This window comes from Myxine glutinosa, chromosome 4 (genome assembly GCF_964187855.1).
Source record: "Myxine glutinosa chromosome 4, kmMyxGlut1.1, whole genome shotgun sequence".
Classification (NCBI taxonomy): Eukaryota; Metazoa; Chordata; class Myxini; order Myxiniformes; family Myxinidae; genus Myxine; species Myxine glutinosa.
In genome coordinates this window covers 182,757,200-182,771,230 of record NC_136264.1, presented here as the reverse complement: position 1 = coordinate 182,771,230, position 14,031 = coordinate 182,757,200, and the positions used below count along the sequence as shown (strand labels likewise).

General features: G+C 43.9%; 1 protein-coding gene across 5 annotated transcripts in view; it reads left to right on the top strand.

Moving 5' to 3' along the window:
* LOC137425542 (sodium- and chloride-dependent taurine transporter) overlaps positions 1–14,031 on the top strand; it is a 340,062-nt gene that overhangs the window by 108,038 nt on the left and 217,993 nt on the right. The window lies entirely within an intron of this gene.

The window sequence follows — 14,031 nt, the reverse complement described above, 5'->3', positions numbered from 1 at the left end:
GCTCAGCATTTCCTTCTTGGAAATTAGTCCATGGGGAAAAATAATGACTATCATGCAGCTACGTATATTAACCAAGGGAAATTAATGAGAAAGATGTGTTGTACATTTCCTAAAGCAGTTAATATAAAAATATTTAGCAGCTAAAATGAAGAAGGCTTTCAGTACAGTAACATAAGTGTGATTTATAATGTCTGTGCTTAGAAACATGGTGTCTGACACAATATACAGTAATGCTCACTTCAGTTTTATAGATATTCTCTACAAGTAATAGGTGTTTCTACATTCTCTACAAGCCAACAGCCATCCAGTAAGGAGATGGTGTCTCCTTTAAAAAAAAACAACAAAAAAAACACCCTTCTGGTTGGCCCAGTTTTTTTAGGAAGTACGTTGCAGACAGCAACCGCACAGGGTAGTACTACCGTTCGGACTTAGGAGTGTTAAAGTGGTGCACAGAACCATCTTGGCCTCTCCATGTCAAGATTGCTGGTCTTACTCTGTCTCAAACTATCGCTACCGGGCTCGCTTCAACCTCTTGCAAACAAACGTCATACACTTTTCTTGCCCATGTTCACTTCTCACCTTTACATTCTCTTTTATTTCTCTTTCCTCATTTAGCAATGCAGCTCTTTTATTTAAGGCATGGCCTCAATGAGGACTATATAGTCCATGACTGGAGCCTTCAACATAAAAATAAATAAATATGGGGCAATACCCCTGGTACTCACCTGGTAGAATAAAGAGTATACTGCACTGACTGAGGGTATTTTAAACTAATTTCAATGGTTGCTAGAAGACAGGGCAGCATGTAGAATCATATTAACATAATCGTAATACTTTAAACAAAAATATATATTTTGGGGCAACCCACCCCCCCCCCGTCCACCGCCCTCCCGCTCACCCAACCCCCTATGCCTCCTCAGACCCCAATTTTTCTAATGCCTTGAACAAACATTGGTACATCACGGGTGATGAAGGTTGTGGTCAAGTTTCATTGAAATTGTATGTGTAGTTTCAGAGAAAAAAAGTCATATATATTTGGGGAGGGGGGGGGGGGTCAAACCTAGACCCACTTTGACCCCCCCCCCCCCCCCCCGTAGACACCCTTAGACCCCAACTTTTTTTTAATGCCGTGAACAAACATTGGTACATCATGGGTGGCGAAGGTTGTGGTGAAGGTGCATTGAAATCGTGTGTGTAGTTTGAGAGAGAAAGCAAATACCTATTTTGGAGGGTCAAACCTGGATCCACTTTGACCCCTCGATAGACCCTCTCAGACTCCGATCCTTTTAATGCCGTGAACAAACTTTAGTCACAACACAACAAATATAATTTGCGCCAAATTTGGTCACAATCCCATCAGCGGTTTCGGAGAAGTTTCAAGTGTTTACGGACTGACTGACGGGCGGACGACGCGCCATCGCATAAGCTCCCCTGAACGTCACTTCGTTCCAGGTGCGAAAAAAAAAACAAAAAAAAAAAACAGCCAATATTATCACAATGAACAAAAAGAAAGCAATTATACAACGAATCCCCCAAAGCTTAATCCCACTTACCAATTTTCCCATCTCTAATCCTTCCTAATTATCTACACATCTCCATGAAACATGGGCCCAACAGATCCACACTCCGAGGAAAAGTAGAGAGAAACAATAAAAGAAGAGGGGGAGAAAAAGTTCAGGGCTTGGGGTCGGCCCTTGCCTTACTTTTTTTTTTGTTTTTTTTTGTATACTGAATCGAGGCTCGTGAAAGAGCTGACATTTACTTCACAAACAAATCAACCCGACAAACAAAATATATAAAAAGAGGGAGCGGAAGACAAGATGGGGAGAGAAGGGGAAGCACACAAACACTTGAGAGCACACAACATTTGAGAGCAGGGAGATGTGTGGGAGGGAGAGGGCTGGGGGGAGGAGGCGTTGGAAGGGGGGGGGGGGGGTGGGAGAAGTATAAAACACAAGGACACCAAGGACTTCCAGGACAGAAGTTGGTATTTCAAAAAAGTGGAATTGGGGTGAAATTAGCGGGGGTAGAAAAGATCAAGGTTTTGGATAGGGGACGATAAGAAATGGTGGCAAACAGCTGTTTTAAAGACTTGGAGGGTGGAGTGGCATTGAAGAGAGTGAGGGAGTTTGTTCCAGAGGCAGGAGAAAAGAGGAATGAAGGAGTGAAGGTGAGCAGAGAGTCTTGATTTTGGCAGTTTAACCATAAGAGGGTTGCAGGCAGATCTTGTGCGACCTGTAGGAATATTTGCGGGACAGAGTCCAGAGAGAGCTGGGGGGGCAAGGCCAGAGAGGAGTCGGTAGAAGACGGAAAGACCACCAACCTGCCTGCGGTGAGTGAGTGAGAGGCCCTTGGAGATAGCTTCATCGCGGGAGATTCCAATGATTCTGAATGCTTTGGTTTCAACAGCGTGAAGACGAGCTAGGTGTGAGGCAGGAGCACCAGCCCAGAGGGGAGAGCAGTATTCCATTGAGCTGCGGATGAAAGCCTTGTATGTGGTGAGGAACTCAGGTGTGCCAAGGAAGGACTTTGCACGGCGGAGGATGCCCAGTCGGCGACTGGCTTTGGAGGTCAGATTTGAAATGTGGTTTTCCCAGGAAAGATCATGGCAGATAGTGAGACCCAAAAGCTTGAGTGACAGAACTTCTTGGAGAGGATTATTCAGAAAGTGGATGGGAGGGTTGTCCAGTCGGTCTTTTCGGAGAGACATCGTAAGAGTGTGAGATTTGTCAGGATTGAAAGACATGTTCCACTTGTTTGCCCAGTCTGTGATTTTGTCCAGGTCTGCAGAGAGTGAGGAGGCTGCAGACTGCCGATCTGAGGGATGAAGAATGGAGAGACAGAGAGTAGAGTCATCAGCAAAGAGATAGAGAGGATTTTCAAGAGAGTCAGAGAGATCATTGATGAAGACCAGAAAAAGCACAGGGCCCAGGACACTGCCTTGGGGAACTCCAGCCTGAACCGGAAGAGGAGATGAGAGAGACCCATTCAGGGCCACAAGTTGACTACGACTAGAGAGGAAGTCCGCCAGCCATGCGTGGAGATTTCCATGGATACCAAAAGGGGAGAGTTTGGTGAAGAGAGCGGGGTGCCAAACCGTATCGAAGGCACGTGATATGTCAAGGGAGACAGCTCTAATTTCCTGTTTGGCATTGAGGACCTCCATCCATTGTTGAGAATGCAGAAGCAGCATGTCCAGAGTAGAGTGACCAGGTCTGAAACCAAATTGATGATCAGAGATCAAGCCAATGGAGAAGAGGAAAGATTTCATATCAGAAGCAATCATGGATTCCATGACTTTGCTGATAATTGGGAGAAGGCTGATTGGTCTGTAGTTGCTGGGATCTGTTTTTGCACCTTTTTTGTGCAAAGCGGTGATGTTGGCAGATTTCCAAGCAGATGGCAGATGACCTTGAGCAAAAGAGAGGGTGAAGAAAACAGAGAGAGGGAGTGAAAGAGCGGAAGAACAGGATTTTATGACCCGTGGGCTGATGCCGTCAGGTCCAGTTGCAGAATCAGAGTCGAGGGTTGACAGAAACTTTTCCACCTTGTCAGGAGGAAAAGACACAGAGTCCAGGAGCAGCTGGGTAAGACTGGGTACGGTGGGTACAGAGAGGGATGGGTTTTGGACAAAAGATTTAGAGGCAAACACAGAGTTGAGGCATTCAGCTTTTTCACGTGCGGAGTCAGCCGTGTGGCCGTTTGAGGTGAGGGAGGGGATTGGAGGGGGGAACAAACACCAGAAACAGATTTGACCAGATGCCACCAGGATTTGGAAGACGGAGAGAGATAAGAGAGTTCTGTCCTGAGAACGGAGAGATATTGTTTCCTGGCTCTCCTGAGGGTGGATACACACTTGTTTCGGGCTTTGTGGAAGGAAATGAGATTTCCTTCAGTTGGATTTGCTTTGCAGGAGATGAAAGCAAGTTGTTTCTGAGCAATAGCCTCACCACAAGATTCTGTGTACCATGGATGGGAGGAAGGGTATGACAACTGAAGACGAGATGGGATAAATCTGTGCATGAGAGAGAGCAATTTACATTGGAATAATTCCCAGGATGAGTTGATGTCAAAGGCAGTAGAGATGGGAGACCAGTCCAGATGATTGATGGCTGCTTGAAGACCGTGCCAGTTGGCCTGAGTGAAATGCCAGACTCGTCGACGCTGAGGAGGCTCTCTGAGAATGGTCAGTGAGATGTCCACTTTAACAAGCACATGATCAGATGAGCCGATTGGAGCAGAAGAGGAGCAGCAGACATTTTCAGGGAAGTTAGTCATAACCAAGTCCAGAAGAGAAGATGCTCCGTTGACTGAGATCCGGGTCGGGAAATTGACAGATTGTGTCAGTCCCAGTGAGTCACAGAAGTCCTTTGCTGAAGAGCCATGGCTGGTGAGAGAGGTACCCACACCCAGCCAACTGGCATGGTGACAATTGAAATCACCACATATGAGGAAGAGAGAGTTGGGATGGGTCGATAGAAGTTGATCCATATTATCAGACAGCAAGATGTAGATGGAGTCATCACTGTTTGGTGTACGGCACAACACACATATGAACAAAAGATGGGAGCGAAGGTGAAGCCGTAGCCAAAGGTATTCCTGGGGGTGAGGTGGATAGAGGGCAGTGCAGGGCGAGTGAGGAAGAGAGTTTTTTTTATGAAGATAGCAACCCCCCCCCCCCCCCCCCCCCCTCCAGGACGAGGCTCAGGTCTATCATACCGGAGGAGGGAGTAACCTGGGAGAGATACCAAGGAATCAGAGACATCATGAAGGAGGAAAGTTTATGTTAAGCAGATCACATCTGGTTTGTCAGAAGCAACCTGTATGGAGAGATCAGTCAAGTTTGAGCGAAGGCCCCGGATGTTTGAGGTCCATACTGTTAAAGAAGAGGAAGGGGGAGCATCAGATACAGAACGTGGGGGGGGGGGGGGGGGGGAGCAGTAGGGTAAGATGTGGAAGATGAGGAAGAGGTAGGGAGAGCTGTTGAAGGTGTGTCAGAGATTTCAGAATAGCTTGGAGAAAGGGAAGAATGGGGCAGACAAAAGGTTTGATGGTGATTGGGTGAGGCGCAGTGAGGTGTTATTTGAGGAGAGGGAAGAGTGACGCAGAAGGTTGAGGGAGATGAAGGTGAAAGTTGGAAGGGGGAAGAAACGGGGAGGACGCTTTGAGGAGGAGGGGTGAGAGGGGAGTCTAGGAGGGAAGGGGCAAGGGGGGAGATCTGAAAGGGATGGGTGATGGGGAAGATTTGGAGGGAAGGGTTGATGGGGATGATTTGGAGGGGAGGGGCAAGGGGGAAGATTTGAAAGGGATGGGTGATGGGGAATATTTGGAGGGGAGGGGCAAGGGGAAATATTTGAAAGAGATGGGTGATGGGGAAGATTTGGAGGGGAGGGGCAAGGGGGTGGATTTGGAGGGGAGGGGTGATGAGGAAGTTTTTAAGGGGAGGGGTGATGGGGAAGTTTTTGAGGGAAGGGGTGATGGGGAAGGTTTGGAGGGAAGGGGTGATGGGGAAGATTTGAAGGGGAGGGGTGAGATTGGATTTTGAAAAATGTACGATTAATGGGAAATTAACATTTATTGCAAATGAGTTTCTTGAGACCTTCGAGTCAAAAATACGTTTGAGGACGCTGAAGGATGGGTGGAGTTCTGGAGAGTTTAGGGAATGTATGAAAGAGGCACTGTAACTGTAAGAAATGGAATTTTTTTTGGAATGAATAGATTTGGTGAGCAAGTCGAAAGCATCCTTTTATAGAAGAAGAAGAAAAAGGTGTTATAGAATATGACAGAATACAGTTCTTCAGGGGACAGTTGAAACATTTTTTAACGACGTGAACACGTGATCAAGAACAACGTGGTCGAAGAACGAACGAACAAATAAGAACGAACAACGGATAAGAACAGAGAAGGAATTTTTTTTTTTTTTTGAGTTGAGATGAAAACAGAGACAGAGACCGAACGTGAAACGTGAAAAATAGAGACCGAAAGTAATTGCGAGCGCAATCGAAGAAACCACTGAGACAGAAACAAAGCCTCAAGCCAAGGTCAGACACGGTAGCCTACTAGTACTACACTAGGCCTCAGAATACACGACACGAACTAACCGACGATTCTGTACACAGGTATGAAAAACCAACACCAAGAATACTATTAAAGACACACCAATAGTTACACACACCGAAAGAAAGATACAGTTTCGACAAAAGCACAATTGTGAAAAGTTACTTCACTTCGAAAGCGTGCGCGCATGGACAGCTTTGAAGAGACGTGACCTCCAATCTTGCGCATGCCAAGCTTAGGTATATACTTAAGTATACTTAGGTATACCGAACATGAATGATGGAGGTAGGAGGGGGAAAAACCTGGAAAATGGTCAGTAGGTGTGGGTGCGGTGCAACCTCGTCCTCTACCAGCGATCTCTGTCTCCCCTCGGCCTGCCTGTCTTTCACCACCTCCATGGCAGTTCGTGCCAAGCGCACACAGGTCGCTCCCTGAGGGCAACGGTCGCTCCCTCAGGGCAACGTGTGTTTCCCCTCAGCACTACTCGGTTTCTCCTCAGATGACAGGCAGAAGAACGTCCGGGGGCACAGTCCTTGGTGTCCTGGTTTCCTGGAAGTCCTTGGTGTCCTTGTGTTTATACTCTCCCACCCCCCCCCCCCTTCCCACGCCGCCTCCCCCCAAGCCCTCTCCCTCCCACACATTCCCGATGTCCCTGCTCTCAAATGTTGTGTTTGTGTGCTTCCCCTTCTCTCCCCATCTTGACTCCTGCTCCCCCTTTTATATACTTTGTTTGTTTGTCTGTTTGATTTGTTTGTGTGATAAATGTTAGCTCTTTCACGAGCCTCGATTATGTATACAAAAAAAAAGAAGAAAAAAAGGCCTATGTGTTCTGGGTTTGTTGGGCTCACCGTATACATCACGAAGTATAACACTGGAAAATACACAACATGGCCAGAAGTATGTGGCACCCAAACGTATGTGTTCGTCAAACATATCATTCCAAAATCATGGGTGTTAATATGGAGTTGGTCCCTCCCTTTGCTGCTATAACAGCCTCCAATCTTCTGGGAAGGCTTTCCACTAGATGTTGGAACATTGCTATGGGGATTTGTTTCCATTCAGCCACAAGAGCATTTGTGAGGTCGGGCACTGATGTTGGGCGATTAGGCCTGCTTGCATTCGGCATTCCAATTCATCCCAAAGGTGTTCGATGGGGTTGAGATGAGGGCTCTGTGCAGGCCAGTCAAGTTTTTCCACACTGATCTCGACAAACCATTTTTGTGTGGACTTTGCTTTGTGCACGGGGGCATTGCCATGCTGAAACAGGAAAGGGTCTTCCCCAAACTGTTGCCACAAAGTTGGAAGCACACAGTCATATAGAATGTCATTGTATGCTGTAGCATTAAAATTTCCCTTCACTGGAACTAGGGGGCCAAGCCCGAACCATAAAACAGAGCACCAGACCATTATTCCTCGTCTACCGAACTTTACAGTTGGCACTATGCATTCGGGCAGGGAGCATTCTCCTGGCATCCGCCAAACCCAGATGCCAGATGGTGAAGCGTGATTCATTACTCCAGAGAACGTGTTTCCACTGCTCCAGAGTCCAATGGCGGTGAGCTTTACACCACTCCAGCCGACGCTTGGCATTGCGTATGGTGATCTTAGGCTTGTGTGCGGCTGCTCGGCCATGGAAACCCATTTCATGAAGCTCCCGGCGAACAGTTGTTATGCTGACGTTGATTCCAAAGGCAGTTTGGAACCTCGGTAGTGAGTGTTGCAAACGAGAACAGACGATTTTTATGCGTTACACGCTTCAGCACTCGGCTGTCCCGTTCTGTGAGCTTGTGTTGCTTCATGGTTCATGGCTGAGCTGTTGTTGCTCCTAGACGTTTCCACTTCACAATAACTGCACCTACAGTTAACCGGGGCAGCTCTAGCATGGCAGAAATTTGACGAACTGACTTGTTGGAAAGGTGGCATCCTATGATGTTCCACGTTGAAAGTCATTGAGCTCTTCAGTACGGCCCATTCTACTGCCAACGTTTGTCCATGGAGATTGCATGGATGTGTGCTTGATTATATATACCTGTCAGCAATGGGTGTGGCTGAAACAGCCGAATCCACGAATCAAAGGGAGGCACAAAGCGCTCCTCCCTTTATACAGTATAAGGGATCGTTTCTCTGTCTGCAGCTTTTACATGGGGACTGAAAATGCGTTTCTCGGCTACGACTCCACAAAATCGGCTGCAAATTTCAGAAGTAAATACTTTGTACGTTGAGGTAATATGTTCAAATTTCAGCAATGTCCGTTCATGCATTCTTGAGTTATATTTAGAAAACCATCAAAATCATGCTGGTGTCTGCCCGTCCGTCCGTCCACCCAAAATGTGTTGGCGCTCATATCTCAAGGGCTATATGTTTAAACTTGCTGAAACTTGGAATATACATCGGCCAATATGTCTAGTTAATGGCTTTCAAAACATATTCCACCTAAGTGCTATAGTTGTAGCTTTTAAATTAAATATACACTACCGGTCAAAAGTTTTCGAACACTTCTATTTTTCCAGTTTTGATTGAAATTTATGCAGTTTAATGTCCCAATGTACTCTGAAATTAGGCATAGAACAAATAAACAATTGGAGATAAAAAAAGAAATCATAGAATCATTTTCTTTAACAAAATTTAATTTAAATTTTTGACTCAGCAAATTAGCCATCTTTTGCAGATATAACTGCCAAACACACTCATGGCATTCTTTCTACAATTGAAATCAAATATTGTTCGGGAAGTTCTTCTCAACACTGTTGCAGAAGTTCCCACAAATGTGTGGCACTTGTAGGTTGCTTTGCTTTTACCCTTCTGTCCAGTTCATCCCAAACCAGCTCGATGGGTTTTAAGTCAGGAGACTGTGCTCGCCATTCCATGATTTGAAGCCTCCCGTCTTGTTCTTTTCCTCGAAGGTAGTTTTGACATAGCCTGGAGGTGTGTTTAGGGTCATTATCTTGCTGTAGGATGAACCCCTGACCAACTAGGCGTATACCAGAGGGTATTGCATGGCGCTGCAAAATGCTGTGGTAACCCTTTCGGTTCAGGGTGCCAGTCACTGTGCAAGTTGCCGACTCTGGATCCAGCAAAAGAGCTCCAGACCATCGCGCTTCCTCCTCCATGGTTGACCGTTGGTGTCACACACTGAGGAACCATCCTTTCACCTACTCGACGGCGTACAAAAACCCTGCGTGATGAACCAAAGATTTCAAATTTTGATTCGTCGGTCCATAAGACCTTCTTCCAGTCTTCAGTAGTCCATTGGCGGTGCTTTATGGCCCAGGCACGCCTCTTTTTCTTATTTTGCCATCTGAAGACTGGAAGAAGGTCTTATGGACCGATGAACGAAAATGAAGAGTGCAGGTTTGAATGCTCGCCATTCAAATGCTCGCCTGGGTTGAATATTTTTTTCCCCTTACTTTTTCAAGTCTTTCATATCGTCTTGAATAATGAGCAAATAAACATCTTGTACAATGGGCTAATTAATTTTGTTCGTATTTGAAACGTAATTATTCTTAAACCTGAATTTCAGTGTCATCATGAGTAATTGTACCACATCAAATTGCTTATTGTATGGAAATCAAGGGAGGAGGCACAAAGTGCCCCTTCCTTTTTTTTGAGACGGTTTCTCTGTCGGCAACTTTAACATGAGGACTGAAAATTTGTTTCGCGGCTTCTACTGGTATATTGTATATATATATATATATATATATATATATATATATATATATATATATATATACATACACACTTTATACCCCTTTAAAATATATATGTTCTAAATTATGATGTGCTGGCTCAATGTTCTAATGGATGAAGCATCAGACTCCCCATGCTGGGGATTGTGTGTTCAAATCCTTTCTGTGTTGAATATTTTTTCTCCTTACTTTTTCAAGTATTTTACATCATCTTGAAGAAAGTCTTGTACGATGAACAAATACATTTTGTTCGTATTTAAAATGCATCTTGTGAAAAATGCCAGGAGCATTGGAAAGGCCCCTTTATGTGGGATGTGCCATGTGGCAAACTATAGAAAACAAGGAACATTCCATAGTTTGTAGAAAATGCCATACAATCTACTATATAAGAGAGCTGTTCGTCTGTCTGTCTGTGTGTCGCCATTTTTCTCAGAGATGGCTGAACGGATCTTCGTCAAACTTTCAGAGGTAAATCGGTGATTGCCTGGGAGTGTTTTAGGACAAAAAAAATAGTAAAAAAAAAAGGTTCGTTTTTTGGGATTTATACAGTTACGTCAAAAAGTAAGTGCACCCCATGTAAAGTTTTGACTTTTTCAACAAATTTCAACATACAGCTATTTGATCTTCATTTCAACAATATTGATAGATAAAGGTGAGATAATACAACAAATATCATGAAACATTTACATTTTGTCGTCCATTGTATAATTTAAATAAACATAAATGCAAATATCGCATGTGGAAAAAGTAAGTACACCCCTAAATTTATCACTACTTCAAATACCTAAATTAGAATCAGGGGCACCAGCTCAGGTGCAAATGATTAGAACATCGTTAGAGAGGATCTTGGAGGAACCTGTCTTATTTAAACCTCAGACATTTAGTTTGGTTTGCTCTTTTTTGTTGAAGTGCGCGGCATCACCATGCCTCGATCAAAAGAGCTCTCTGAGGCCTTCAGAAAGAAGGTTATAGATGCCTTCGAGTCTGGGAAGGGATTTAAAAAGATCTCCAAACAATTTGAAATCAATCATTCGACTGTCCGGAAGATCATTTACAAGTGGAGAAGATTCCAAACAACTGCCAACTTGTTCAGGCCAGGCCGCCCCAGCAAGTTCAGCCCGAGAGCAGACCGCAATATGCTGAAAGAAGTCTCTAAGAACCCCAGAATGTCATCACGGGACCTACAGGTAGCTCTTGCCACTGTTGATGTCAAGGTGCATGAGTCTACCATTAGAAAGAGGCTGCACAAATTTGATCTACATGGGAGGTGTGCCAGGAGGAAACCTTTGCTGTCCAGAAAGAACATCAGGGCAAGACTAAAGTTTGCCAATGAACACCTAGGCAAAGACCAGCACTTCTGGAACAATGTGCTCTGGACAGATGAGTCAAAGGTAGAGCTATTTGGCCACAGTACCAGAAGACATATTTGGCGAAAACCAAAGACAGCATTTGACCACAAGAACCTGATAACAACTGTAAAGCATGGTGGTGGAAATATTATGGTTTGGGGCAGCTTTGCTGCATCAGGGCCTGGGCAGCTCACCATCATAGAATCCACAATGAATTCTTCATTGTAACTGAGGGTGCTTGAGGATAATGTGAGGCCATCTGTCAGAAAGTTGAAGCTCAACCGAAGGTGGACCTTGCAACATGACAATGACCCTAAACATACCAGTAAATCCACCAAGGAATGGCTGAACAGAAAGAAATGGAGGGTTCTGGAATGGCCAAGTCAAAGCCCGGATCTAAATCCCATCGAGATGTTTTGGGGGGATTAGAAACGAGCTGTGCATGCAAGAAACCCCTCAAACATCGCACAGCTGAAAGAATTCTGCATGGAGGAGTGGGCAAAAGATTCTCCCAGTCGATGTCAGAGACTGGTAGACGGTTATAAGAAACGCCTACTTGAGGTTGTTTCTGCCATAGGGGGCAATACCACCTATTAGAGCCAAGGGTGTACTTACTTTTTACACATGCGAAATTTGCATTTATGTTTATTAAAATTATACAATGGATGACAAAATGTAAATGTTTCATGATATTTGTTATATTATATCATCTTTATCTATCAATATTGTTGAAATGAAGATCAAATCGCTGTATGTTGAAATATGTTGAAAAAGTCAAAACTTTACATGGGGTGGACTTACTTTTTCACGTGACTGTATATAAAAAAAATCAATCAATAGTACCTTAGCCTTTTTGATTAATGACAGTTATATACAAGTACAAATTCGCATAAATAAATGCAAAACAATCACCAGACATTTGATCACAAATAAATCAAACAATTCCGGAAGTGTACGAAGTGTGGTAGTAAGGCTTCTTCATCTTCCTGATCTGCATCACACTTAACTCAGAAACGTGATGAATGGCACATTCAGCAGCATATATTCAACAAAAAAGTGAAATTATGATTTGACGTTTGTGGTGGATTCTGATTTGGATGTAATTGCTTTTACATTTTATTTTCTCCCATTTCAAATTTGTTAATGTTTCTTTTTCTCTTGAGCAACGCCGGGTACTCCAGCTATAAACACTAATATACTTTACCCGGTGTACAAATACAAATACAACTTTGTCTGGGGGGTAACATTGGCTATGTGGCTGCAGCCTCATGCGTGGGTGTGGGGGACCAGGAGATGGGCGTAAATTCTCTATGTGAATGTGTCGGCCTACAGTGTAGCGCCACCTGGTGATGGTGGCAGAGGGTGTTACAATTTCCTTTTTTACCTGGGCAACACTGAGGTTAGAGCAGTGGTTCCCCCCAACCTTTTCTATGCCCCACACCCCTAGGAAATATTTGATTAATGTTCGCACCCCCTACAAAAGTAATATCACCTTTGAAGATGAAGAAGTCAAATTTTTGAACCACAAATTGAACCACATACAATACTGTGGGTGAACAAATTGAACTAAAAAATAAGATTTTAACTCGGTGCATGAAATGCAAATATAAATTGAGCAATTCGATTCTAATTTATTCAGAAAAAAAATGAAACAGTAAAATCAATCCCAATTGTGAACATAAAATTCAATGACTTCTTTGTTCCTGCTTCTCTTTCATGATTTTGTCAAAACATGGAACTTTCTTGCTGACTGCGATCTGCAGGTCTGCCTGTGGATTCAGGCGATTCCTAGATGTTGTCTTGATTGACAAAAGAGAACTGAATCCAGATTTACACAAGTATGTCGTTGCAAATGGAATGAGGACACGGAGTGCTTTTCCACCAACTCTTGGGAAAGTATACAGTGCTGCACACCAAAACTCCTCCAAAGTCTTGCTTTCAAATTGCATTTCAAGAGCTCGATTTGTCCGCAAATCAATAAGATCTTCCTTCAGTTCTTCATCATTTGACATTTTCTCCATATTGTAGGAATATGGATTCTTGATCCATTCTTCTGAAATATTCAGGTCTTCAGCAGCAAAATATCCATCAAACGATTCTGACAGCATTTCCAAATGAGCCACAATTTCTTCACGTACAGTAGGAGTTATGGATCCAGCATCATCAAACATCTCTTCAAGTGAAGGAAAATTTGAGAGATTGCCTCTTTCCATCCTTTGACGCCAAAGACGTAACTTTTCTTTGAAGGCATTCAACTTTTCACAAGCCTTCAATATGTTTATCCCTTTTCCTTGAAGAGAAACACTCAGGTCATTCATACGAGTGAAAATCTCAGCTAAGTAAGCCAACATTTGGGTGAATTGCTGTGATTCCAATGCCCCCAACCAGATCACATTCACGCTCTTCCACAAAAAACTTTGATTTCTTCCTGTCGTTCAAAGAAGCGGGTTAAAGCTTGTCCTCGTGACAACCAACGGACTTCTGTGTGGAAAAGCAAAACTGAATGCTCACTTCCCAGATCTTCACAAAATGATTTGAAGATGCGATGGTTCACAGCTCGCCCCCCTGATCCAGTTGATGATCTTCACACAAGTATCAAGGACTTTCTTCAAATTTGGAGGCGATGTTTTTGATGCCAAAGCATGCCGATGAAGAAAACAATGGGTAACTTGCAAGTCTGGAATCTCCTTTTTCATCAATGCAGAAAAGCCAGATTTATTTCCAAGCATTGCAGGTGCCCCGTCAGTGCACACAGAACCAATGATTTTGATATCTAAATCATGTTTGGCAAAGAAGTCTTTCACCAGCTGCATCACATCCTTTGCAGTTGTGCTTGTTTTCAAATCTTCACAAAACAGGAAATCTTCCTTCACAGCACCATCATTGACATACCTCATTAATGTGATGAGTTGACAACAACTGGAGACATCAGTTGACTC